The 13246-nt window shown below is 36.0% G+C and overlaps 1 protein-coding gene and 1 pseudogene across 3 annotated transcripts in view; both read right to left on the reverse strand.

Annotated features, from left to right (window-relative positions):
* The window catches only part of PCDH15 (protocadherin related 15), a 2110989-nt gene that overhangs the window by 633264 nt on the left and 1464479 nt on the right, over positions 1-13246 (reverse strand). The window lies entirely within an intron of this gene.
* On the reverse strand, positions 6353-7301 carry LOC141520436 (transcription factor CP2-like protein 1 pseudogene; annotated as a pseudogene).

The raw sequence follows: 13246 nt of genomic DNA on the forward strand, positions 1-13246 counted from the left end.
GTGAGAGGAAGCTGTGCTAAGTCAACAATTTCACTTTCTCCTCCAGAGTCATCTGGATTCAGTGACCTGACAAGAACCAGGATGACTGGAGATGGATGGAGGCAATGAGGGTTTAGTGACTTGCCAAAGGTCATACAGCTAATAAGCATCAATTTTCAGAATCTACATTTGAACTCCCATCCTCCTGACTCCAAGGTCAGTGCTATAACCATTGTCCCAATTTTTAAATGGGGTCCTTGAAATCAGGTCTTCCTTGAAAGAGAAATATTCTTTAATTACCTTGAGAAAAAGTATGACTGTCACATTTAGCTATCATAATCTTCCTCATGAACTAAGTTGCAAATGCTTCACAAGACCACTGACCTATTGATTCAGAATAGAAGTCTAAGAGATCATCTAACATCATTCTTTCATTTTCCAGATGAGACAACTTAGGCAAAGGTTTAAGTGACTTGGCCAGGAGACAAAGTAAAAGGTACCAAATTCAAGCCCTGGGTCTAGAGCTCCATGTATCTGGGGTCACTGTCCAAGTTTCCACCTGCTTCTCCACAGGTACACAAAGTGGCTTTTACTCTTGGTTTCGCTGTACTATTTTGTTGTCTGGCCAATTTCTTTGAATGCTCTTATCCAGAAGAGTATGAGAATCTGTTCTAAATAGAAAACTAGTTAAACGGCATCAGACTGCCATGGTACATGAATACTATGGAATATTATTGTTCTATAAGAAATTCTAAATGGTTGGACTCTAGAGAAGCATAGGATGACTTAACAGGATCTGATGCTGAGATTGATCGCTATTAATTCTTTCACAATTGAATATGAGAAGACTATGGCAAGACCTGCTTTGGATGAAGACCTGCCAAGTTTTATCCTGCTAGATGTTCACAAACCATCCCTTCAATAATATACTCTAGAATTTGGAGCTTTTGAAATATTGGAAATGAGACTGATCAAGTTTCCTGTCCAAGATTTCAAAGGCTCCAGACTTGATCATATACTGCTTAAACAATTATATTTGTCTTTTCAGGAAACTGTCTCTTTTTCCCCCTTTTTGAAATGTATATGGTCCTCACCTAGCAGAAGAAAAGCCATCAGGAACATCCTATAACCTCTATCTACGGGGGTCCTCTGGTTTGCCAAAATTATTCCTTGTCTTTAGAACATAAGGAGCTTTGTTCTTTTTTAATCCTTCCACATTTTTCCATTCCAAATAATCTTTGATATTTTTAAATGAACTAGCTACAGAAAAATTCTTATTTGATTAGTAGAACTATAATAGGGTGTGTTTTGGTGATTTTCTTATTTTAATTCTGGTGTCAGAATAAATCTATCTTTGTATCAAATAGCACGGTGAATAGTTATTTGAGATCTTATGTTGTAGAATCATGGTCTCTGCTTCTCCATTGAGTTCTACACAGACACAGACAGACACACACACACGCACACAATTGCAAGAAAAAAATGCTTTTATAAGAGAAAATATATCTTTCCAATGCCTGGAAATCCCAGATCTCTGAAAGACTTTGAGAAAAACTCATTACTTCCCCTATGAAGCCCCAAAGTCAGTCAAATAATGGAAAGATGGGTGGTCCTAGTATAGGATGACCTGGTTTTAAATTTCACTTCACACCCTGGGAAGCTAGGCGTCTCAAGACAAGTCACTTTCCGTCTCTAATCTTCAATTTTCTCATATATAAAATGTGGTGGTGATAATTTCTATGATACTTGTAACTCAGGCATCTAGGAAACATAATAGTAGAATTCTAGACTTGGAGTCAGGGACACTTTTTATATTTGTGACCCTAAGTCAGTTAACTTCTATTTGTCTTAGTTTCTTTACATGCAAATGATGAAAAAAATAGCATCTGCCTCCCAGGGTGGTTGTAAGGACAAAATGAGCTATTTACAAAGAACTTGGCAAATGTTAAAGTATTGTGGATTCATCATCTTCATAAGTATATCCAATTATTGTTGTGAGGTTCAGCTAAAAAATCAAGTTCAAGGAAAAAACAACCAATTCAAAAACATTTTTGATAATTATATATTTATTTTTCATCCATATGTACACATACCTTTTTTTTTAGGCTTTTGCAAGGCAAACGGGGTTAAGTGGTTTACCCAAGGCCACATAGCTAGGTAATTATCAAGTGTCTGAGGCCAAATTTGAACTCAGGTCCTCCTCACTCCAGGGCTGGTGCTCCATCCACCGTGCCACCTAGCCGCCCCTTATATACATTTTTAAGTAATAAAATTTTCTTCCACCATCCCTTCTCATCTTCTCCCCTCACTGACAAACAGTATAGTTAGCATTGAATATACATATTTTTGATGTACATGTTTACAGATTAGTCATTTTTTGGTATGAAGAATTAGGATTAAGGGAAAGAGATTCATAAGAGATAATTTTTATAAAGTGTTCATGAGATGCTGAGTGGTTATTTTTTGGTCTTGCTTTGTTTTTCTTCCTCTGGATGGGAACAGCATTGTCTACAGCAGGTCTTCTAGGGTGGTTCTAGCTCTCTGAACTGCTGAGAGGAGCTGCTTCCATCAAGGTTGATCATCTCACAATGTTGTTGGTAACATGTCCATTTATTCTCTTGGTTCTGCTTCCTTCACACAGCATCAGATCCCGTAAGTCATTCCTTGCTTCTCTAGAGTCAGACCATTTATGATTTCTTATAGAATAATAATATTCCATAGTATTGATGTACCATAACTTGTTTAGCCATTTCCTAATTGATAGGCATCTCTTGAAAATATATTGTAATTTCATTCATATCATTACATGCAAACCCTGGTCAAATTAATTTTTTCTAGTATCCTTTATTATACAGTTATATTATACTGATATCACGGACAACTAATATCCCTGTGCTTCTGTTGTAGTTGTATTCTAGTCACACATTTCTCATCCTTCTCTGTACAAATTCATTTTGGAACCTAAGTGTAGGAATATGACATAAGTGCTATTCAATTTCATCTGTTTGGATGTGCAACATCAGAGATTGGACTAGCTGTCTGTAAATCTGTCTTGTGGACGGGATGCTTCAGACATGGGTTCAAACCCACTTCTGACACTCAGCAGCTATGGAACAAAAAGAAATCTATAGACTATTTAAACCACAAGATTTGTTTCTGAAGCATAAATGTATTAAGAATTCTATTAGTGGATGGTGTTCCCTTATTTGGAGTCCCCAAAACTGATGAAATCAAAATTAATTTTACTATTACAAATGTAGAAATTTAAAAGAAGAATGCATAATAGTGTTTCAGAGGAACATTTGTCCCATAAAAAAGATTAAAATTTGCCTAGCACTTGAAATCTTAGAATGAACAATTATGCAGGTTCACTTACTTTTAACAGAGGTCAAACTGCAAAATAAGAAATGTTGAATTCAGTATTCCCAGGGCAGGAATCACATCTTCCTAATAATATTTGAGGGATCAAATTTGAAAAAAAATTTCCTGAATTTGTGATTAGTAAGGACATAGCATAGATTTAATTGTTTTCTTTCCAGAATATTTGATAGCTTCTTTAAGCATAAAAGTGATCAATGTAATATTAAGGTGAATTTTGCTTGTGTAAAATGCAGCAGTGCTTTTTTAATAAATGTTTATCATATTGTCATGAGTTTATTAAGAATTGATGATCACAACTCTATGTGTGAAGGAAAGAGTCCAATGTTTGAATGTATATGAAAGGCCAGTATATTTGGGGTTCATTTGTTCAGGGGGCTTGGATTATTTAACAAGATTAAATTGAGGGTGGAATTTGCAATAAAATCACATAAGACTCTGACCTTTGAAATGAAAGTGGAAAGAAAAAATGTATGGCTTGGAAGTATACACAAGTAATAACAGTGGCTTCAGATAAATGAGACAGAGTCCAGACAGAATTGAGAAGGGAATGAGACTATGTTTGCATCAGTATGCTTCTCCCTGGGGTTATCCAATATTGAATTGCTTGGATAGGGAGTAATAATGATCTAAATTAGAATGCTGGCTTATTTGTGACATGGCAAATTTGAGACTGTTGTACATTTACTAATTTTATTTTACATATATATAATATTAGGATATGTTTATAATTTTAGATATAGTAAATATGGAACTTTTTTAAATTTGTTGATTGTAAAAATTCCTTTGATGAAAGTAGAGAAATGTTATACCAGGATACCTTACTCACTGTTTAGGGTAGGGAAGAGATGACTTGCAAATGCTGCCATGGTTTAAAAGCTGCCTTTTAAAAGTATGATTGGGAATTTGTTACCAGATTTTTCCATTCTAATCTGTTAAATATGTTATTAACTTAATTCATTTGTGGAAGAAAATTCCTCTACTGAACTCCCATTTCAAAGTCTTATCATATGGGGAAGTTGGTCTGGAGTCTCAAAATTTGTCTGCTAAGTCCAATATTGGGCAGGTCCTTCCCACCTGGTAAGTCTTCAAGACTAGAAACAGTGATGTCTCTTTGCACACCATGTGAGAATTGGGCAACTGGAACATGCAGCACTTTCAGCCCTCAGAATTATTTTCCTTCCTCAAAGAAATCCTCAAAAATAATCCCTTAAAGTTATAAAGGACTTTCGTTTAGACCACCAGGACAACAAATACTGTGGTTTCACATGAAGTATTCCAAGAGGATTTATTTAGAGTCACAGATGGTTCAGAGGCAATCAGGGGCACTGGGTCCTAGGAGTCATTTACACAGTAGTTTAATCCTCTAACATAACCAAATTCAAATTGTCAACCAGTGCACATCCAAGAACTAGCATTTTCTTAAGGTGAATTTAGGATCCATGCATATTTTATTGCTATTCTAAGGATTGGAAGAAACCTGAAAATATCATCTATTCTTCAGTCAGGATTACTTCAAATTTTCCTCTGGGGGCAGCTAGGTGGTGTAGTGGATAAAGCACCGGCCTTGGAGTCAGGAGTACCTGGGTTCAAATGCGGTCTCAGACATTTAATAATTACCTAGCTGTGTGGCATTGGGCAAGCTACTTAACCCCATTTGCCTTGAAAAAACATAAAAAAAATTTCTTCTGCAGATGAAGTAAGCCAGAACTATGACATGTAGAATGGACAAATATCTATATCTATAGAGATATAGATATCTATGTAACTATAGAGAGATATCTACATTTATCTATATCTTTAGAGATGTAGATAATCTCGATATCTATAGAGAGATATCTATATTTACCTATATCTATATCTATATATTTATCTATATCTATATGTATATATCACCAAACCTGGTAGAATCAATAATATTACTAAAGGTCAATCCCCAGTTAAATCTGATATGTAAACTCAAGGAGTCTGGTACCATGACTATCAAAAACCATTTCAGGTTTAACCAAAAATTCACAGAATTTTTTCCCTTTTTCAGCCATCACCAATCTCACAAATGTTTAAAGAAAATATAAAATAAAAGTATACCAAACCACAGGGTAGGTCTATACTTTGAGCCCCATTTCAATTATCCTTTGTGAAAGTAAACATCTACTTTCTTAGCTGTGGGATTCTTAGAAAATGGTCCAATCTCACCCCTGGGACCCCTGAAGTCTTCAGAAGGAGCATTTATTGTCATATTGAATAACACACACAAAGTAGTGTACTCACAAATATCCAACACAGACCCAACAAAACATACTCTAGGAGAGGTTATATCATGAAAAATGTACAAAATTATTTTGAAACATGGAAAAGTAAGGAAGGAGGAACAGTAAAAGAAACAGTTTATTACAAAATGAACCCACATTACTTACATCATTAAATCCCAAAGGAAAAGATAGGTGGAGACATAACCCCAAAAGAAGCAAAAGGGAAAAGTATTTCTCAGAGCCTCCAGAAGGATTTGGCAGGACAAGTCACCAGTATCCAACAGTTTAACCATTTTATCTACAGCCAATGAGGCGGCAATGATGTGAAACAGAGAACTATGAGAAAGGGAAGTCAAAGCATCCTAAGGGGAACAAATTCAAACCCAGACTTCTCCCCATGAGTGAGTTTTCAGAGAAAAAAAAAGAATGCTATTTTTTTTCATTCTAGAATAAAAAGGATGAGAAAATTGGGGTGTTAAGAAAGTTTGGGTACAGAGAAATGAGGGAAGGGATAGGAGCACATTTTCTGGACAGTCTTTTCTTTCAACTCTGGCAAATTACCATCATCATTTCTGTTTTCTGTAATTATAGAGGGTCCTGGTAGAACTTGCGCTTTTTTGCCCACAAACATCTCAGTATCTTTCAGTTGGGGTGATTGTCACTTTTGAAGACAGATGGGAGAAGGAGAGGGGTGCCTTAGACTCTGATAAGGTTAAGGATTCTGGCATTCAGTCTCCATTTTACTAGCCATTATTGCTTCCAGTTTTCCATGTACTGACAGCAAAACAAGATTCATCTTGAAAATTCGGCACCATCTTACTGCTCACTCCCACATGGATCTCTGTTGGTCTCTGACTATTGTTAATAGAGAAATATGTCAAAAGTTTGCAGTCTTCTCAATTAGCTCCAAAGTTATCCGTTCTTCCAAAAAGAGAGCATTGTACTCTCCCAAATTGTTGTCACCATTTTTTCTCTTCTATTGAAGATGAGACTTACTCTGCTCCAATTCCTGGCCATATAGTTGGTCATCCTGGGCCTAACATTTCTAACTTTGATGGCTTTGAAGAACCAGATTCCATCAGCAAGGCCATAGATTTGAACAAAATCTTCAATTTTAGTAAGTGAACACCAGAAAAACTTGAGAAGAATCTATGGAACAGAGAAAACTAATCACAGTAAAATTATTTTGAATAGAAGGGGAAAGAAGGAGTTGATGATCATTGGTGATAGGCAGATACTCTACTTAGTGAGTTGGAGAACTTTTGCCAATTCCAGGCTGAAGTTGTTTGTAGAGTTGTTGTAACTCAGTGACTGTACATGTTTACTTGGCAAGGGATAGCTGGCCATGCCGAGCACTCTGAGAGGATTGCAGGTTGATACCATGCCTGATATATTTCCTTCTCCTGTAGAGTTCTTTTCATTTTCTCCCAGTCTGTTTTCTGTTTCTGATTGGCTTCCTTTGGTTTGACTACTTTGATCTGGCAACTCACTAAATTCAGATGTTCTCTGTACTCCCTATTCTCTTTCTGTTTAAAGCTATGAATTTGCCCTGGAAAAACAACTCCTTTATCTTGGGAGTCAATTCTGTGCTGATGTAATATTCCCGAACAAAATATCCCACAGGTATTCTATGGCACTTAATTGTGTTAGGTTGACCCTAGGGTCCAAGATGTCAGCACAGAAAGGGTCATAAAAACCCAGAATTCAAAATCCAGGTCAGTTCCATCTTCATTTCTCTAGTTGCTGATGGTCAGGGCTGGAGTCATTAGTCAAGGAAAGCCATATGGATGCTATTCTTCCCACATTTTGTATTGAGATCCTAACATCTCCCAGCTTCTCTTTCTCTAGAAGTCTGATTTCATAATGATGACCCAGGTCTGAACTTCTTCATGAAATTTCACATTCTGTGATGTGACAGCACAGAGGACATACCGAAATGAGGACCATTTAGCTTTATTCTCAGGGGATAGCTGTGGTTCCTCCAGTTTAAAGATGAGTAGTGCAAGGGCATCACACAGATAGCTATCAGAGTTGGGCTGCTGTCCTGCTCTGGCTGAGGGTACCAGAACAGCACAATTTCTTTTCTTCTCAAATGTAGACAAGCACAGGCAAGATGGGGAAGAGCGTATGGGAGACCACTGGCCCGAGTCCCTCACCAAAATCACTTCTGCAGGACTCCAACCCATGGTGGCTATAGTAGAAGCCTTATTTACTCTGCCCTTTACACCCTGCCCCTCCTCTGGAGAGAAGTGAGAAGGAAACTAAAAAAGACTATGGATCTTTAACAGTATTGTCTATGGTCAAGGTCAATGATCTCAGTACCACTGGGCAAGAATCATTTCTCCTCTTTTACCATTCCTGAGATCTCTGTTTATGTTGATATATTTTTTGTCTACATAAGTGTATGTATATATGGGTGACGGAGAGGGAGAGGGAGAGGGAGAGGGAGTTTCTTTCAATAAATCACTCTTCTAAAACAAATTCTCAGAGGGTGATGCAGGTAGTAAATACAAGAGAAACTATTTGAACTATTTTTTCCTGACCCCAGTCCTATTCTCAGTCCATTATGTAACCTCATTCGTAATGCAAGTAGGTAGTACAATAGATTAAGGTACTGGATTTAGAGCCAAGAAGATTAGAATTCAAATTTAGCTTTAGACAATTAAAGGTGATTTTTAGGTAATTAATTCAGCTTTTATATAACTCTTTATACACACACACACACACACACACACACACACACATATGAATGAGGATCATGATATCCCACCCACCAAGAATGGAAGATGAAATGAAGATAAAGTATTACAAAGATCAAATAAGATAATGATCAAGTGTTTGTCAACCCTAAACTGTAACAGAAGTACCAACTATAATCAGTGAAATGTATATTTACATATAAAATTTTCAAAGAATTTTTCTTTCAACAAGTTTGTGTTGAAATATTTCCTTTCTTTTTACATTGGAAGATCTTGAGGCTCTGAGAGGTTAAATGCTTTGTTCATGATTTCAGAGTCAGTTTTCTTCTGTACTCCATCATCTATTGGCTTTAAAATAAAAGATAAATTCATGTGCTAGCAATTTTCCCCTTATTTTAAGCTGAAAGTCATGCCTAGCCAAGTGTGTACCTTGATATACCTTGAGATAGTCAAATTATTTCAGTTTGGACTAAGCTAACTAAGCAATTTTCATAGTCCCTGCCTCCTGGGGAGGAAAGTTACTACCATGTCAGATGACTAACCCTGAGTAGGGTTTCTTTAACACTTTCTAAGTGTTAAAGAAGACAACTAACATTATATAACATGTCTGTACAGTTACTGTTTAGGATGTTATGATTGATTGAATTCTTCCAATAGACTAGCCTGAGATTAAAAAACAATTTACTTTTAATTAATTGTCCTCAGTAAAAAAAAATGACTTTAGGATCATTAGAAAATGATTTCTTTTCAAAGTCACTGTTTCCAAAGATATATTGAGCTACTGTGCGAATAAATTATTAAATGTAGATTTCATTTACACCAAAGAGGTCCTTAATTTAAAAAAAAAGTTTCCATATACATCAATATACTTATAACAACCCTTTATTGGGAAAACAATAGATTAGAAAGTAGATGCTCATTATTTGGGAATGCTTAAACATATTCAATGTAATGGAACAAAACTGCATTATAAGTGAATATGATGAATAGAGAGAAACAAGAAAAGACTCATATGAACTGATACAAAGTGAAATAAGAAGTAGGAAAAAATAAATGCAATGCCCACTGCAAGAAAAATGAAAAAAAAAAAGATTTGCTTTTTTTTTTTTTACAAAATTAGAAATGGCAAGATTAAATCTAAAAGGGAGTTATGAGAAATATATGCCTCATGTCTTTGCCAAAGGTGGAGGGATTTTTCATAAATGACTAAAGACTGTGGTCCTTAAATGAGAAATGCTGATAATCATATTTTTGTTACATTAGTTTTGCTGATTTTTAATTTTCTCTTTCTTTATTATTTTTTTTTACATTTTTGCAAGGCAGTGGAGTTAAGTGGCTTGCCCAAGGCCACACAACTAGGTAATTATTAAGTGTCTGAGGTCAGGACTCCTGACTCCAGGGCTAGTGCTCTATCCACTGTGTACCTAGCCACCCTTTAATTTCTCTTTTTAAATCTTCTGGAAGTCATTTATTTCTGGAGGAAGGATGGGAAGGGATACAAAGGGAAATTTAGGTGATGTAAAAATATGGTGGCAATAAAAAAGATTTTAAAATACATAGTTTTCTTCTTTACTAACTAGAAGTAGATAGAGACTATGTTTTTTGCATATTACATTTAAATCAACTTCATGTCCCCAGATTCATTTAACTCTTTTCTATGTTCTATTTCAAGCCCTCTTTGCTTCATACACTGAATGCTTTCCCTTGGGAATTTTGTTCGTTTGAGCCTTATTTGATTATCATCATTTCTATGTATATAGGTCATTCTCAAATTTATATAGCTAGCAAAAGTTTCTCTTCTCCATCTTCAAGTGCCTGGTTGACATTTCCACCTGAATGGTCTATGGGTACCTGATACTCAACATGACCAAAATAAAGCCCAATACATAACCTCCTCAAACAAGTCTTTCTCCCAAACTCCTCTATTTCTATAGATAATAAACAAGTTGATAGTCCCACCAATTTATAAATTTAGTGTTACCCAAGTCTTATTTGTCTCATCAAATTGATCTTCACAATATTACATAAAGTAGGTTTTTAATAACATCTTTATTTAATTTAATTCAACCAATGTCAGTCCAAATGGATGCTTTCTTTAACCTGATGGCAGCAATCTGAGTTCATAAGCGCAAGGGCTAGACAAGAATTCATGGCAGACTCTTAAAAAGCAAAGAGAGCATACAGTCTCCAGCACCATGTACCCATTATGTTTTAGGGTCTTTGTAATGATAGAGGTACCAGTCTAATTTAAAAGTATACAACACAAAGAGAGGGAGTTTTTAGCCTACCTCAACCAAATTGATAAAAGTGGAACATTTTATTTTTTGAACAGTCGGGATTTTTAATGGAACATTTATTTAACTAGGAAGTCCATAATTGCAGCGATTCTCCAATTTGAGTTGCAGAAAAATCATTCTCATGATACTTAGCAAAAATACATTGGCAAAATACAGACTCATATGTATCTCCTAGAGGGAGTTAAAATCAGATACATTAGCGGAAAAGTAATGTTCTCAAGGTAAGGCTATTTTGATGTATTCTTAAACTTATTAAAGTTGGATGATTTACCAGTTCATTTTCAGTAAAATAAGATTTAAGTGAACTCAAATTACATTTCATTTTTCACATTTTTGGTAATATTTGAAGAAAGAAAATGGTATGAAAAGCAAACTCCATATTATTATGAGATCCCCCATTGCAAATGAATGGTGGGTCTTAAGGTTATATCAGATACTGTGAAATGGCTATTGAGTAAAACTAATCCTAGCTAGTATTTTAAGGCTTATCGAGTTCTTTATGATAATTATCTCCTTTTATCCTCAAAACAACCCTGAGAGGGTGATGATAATATCAGCTCCAATTTATGAGTAAACTGAGGCACAGAATAGCTACATAATTTGTCCAGGATGATATAAGTAGAATATTTCTGAAGTCAAATTTGAACTCTGGTCTTCTGGAAGCTAGGCAAAGGTCTCCAAATACTGGACCCCCTAGTTACTTCTAGTGATGTTTCATTTTCTTTTTCTTTTCCTTTTTTTCCTGAAGACATTTCTACTTTTGAAAATAAAATAGAGAGAAGTAATGCACTTTTTAGATTACATAGAACCACACCCATATTTTAGACATGAGGAAATGGGTCAGGAAAGCTATGTGACTTGCCCTGAGTCACACAGCTATTAACATCACTCAGGTTTCTGAACTGGGTCTCCTAACTCCAACTCCAGTCTCCAAGCGCCATACCTTAAGAGCAGGGCCTCATATCATGAAATCATTGAATTTGACCTTTCTGAAGATCTTAATAAATTTAGTTCAATATAAACAACTTGCAATAATGACTACACTATGATAACTCTGAATTTTATTTTCTGAATTTAAAAAAAAAAATTATGACAAGGGTTCCAAAGCCTTTCCAAGAGGCCCATGACACACAAAAATAAATGAGAACCTTTGCCTTAGAGTCTAAAATTGTCTCATATCATGATGAGAGAAAAAAGAAACACCTTATTGGGTGGTAGAAAACAATTATTTGAAAGAAAATTTCACCTTTCAATTCAGTAACAAAACTTTAAAGTATGAAATCTGATACTAAACTTCGGAGAAAGGCAAGAAGTCTAATGAGATGGACTACCGACTATCCTGTTAGGAATATGTGGGCTCAAATCCTCTCTTACAAATCTGTGTTACACGAACCTGGACGAGTCCCAACCTTCCATTTCTCTACAGCAGATGTGTCAAATATAGTTGAATATACTCGCCAATTGAGCTGGCTTGAGTAAGACTAATATCTAATAGGGAAATATTTAGCAAAATAGATTAAAATGTAGAAAGGCAGTTTAGTGACTAAGGTTTATACCAGTGATCTAGATGACTTTTCAGGGCAGGAATTTTCAAGGTAATTGTTGATCTGCACTGGAAAAGTTAAAGTCAGAGATAGAGTTCCCACATGGGCAGATCCAACCACTGCACATTCTACTTTCTGCTGTGACGTGACTTACAGATATAATAAAGGTCTTATATTCTCCTCAACTGGACACTTTTCTTCAGATGAAATGATACATGGGGGCTGCTAGGTAGCACAGTGGATAGAGCATTGGCCTCAGATTTAGGAGGATGGGAGTTTGAATCCAGCCTCAGACACTTGCCACTTACTAGCTGTGGGACCCTGGGCAAGTCACTTAACCCTGACTGCCTCACATCCAGGGCTATCTCCAGTCATTCTGATTCCTATCTGGCCACTGGACACAGATGAGTCCAGAGGAGAAAGTGAGGCTAGTAACTTAGCATGTTATTCCCCTCAATTCAATTCATGTGGTTGACATGGCTTCACATCCTTGATGTCATGGTCTTTCTTTGAAAATGAAGGACAAACATATTATTGTTATTATTATTATTATTATGACACATTCATTCCTCTTCCACCTCAAGCAAACACACATATGCAAGCACACTTGGACACAAATGAAGGATTGGAGGAATGACAGAATGACAGTTGCTTGTCAACCTCAGATTCCCTCAATTCCAGAGTTGGGAGATGGGACCCTCTCCTGATGTTCACACACATCTGTCACTAAAGAGAATTCTGACCAATATTTTTTCTTAAGAATCACATTAAAGTAAAGGAGATCACAAGAATGCAATCAAAATGTACATTGCTTTGTCATGTCGAGATTCTATATAACACGGTAGCACAATGCTTTTATAATCTAACTAGAAAGGAATAGCAAAAGGCTAGAGAATGTGGGGCATACAGTCAAAGAAATTCATATTCAACTCAATTCAATAAGCATTAATGAAGTGTTGGTGACTTTTTGTCTCACAGCGTCTTAGGCTCTGGTGACATAGCTGGGGAGTGCAGAGAGATAAATAAAGACTCCTTGTCTATGATGTGGTTACGTTCTCCTTGGTGGGGGCTCATACCCACAGAAAACCAGGGTAATG

Source organism: Macrotis lagotis, chromosome 4 (assembly GCF_037893015.1).
Source record: "Macrotis lagotis isolate mMagLag1 chromosome 4, bilby.v1.9.chrom.fasta, whole genome shotgun sequence".
NCBI lineage: Eukaryota > Metazoa > Chordata > Mammalia > Peramelemorphia > Peramelidae > Macrotis > Macrotis lagotis.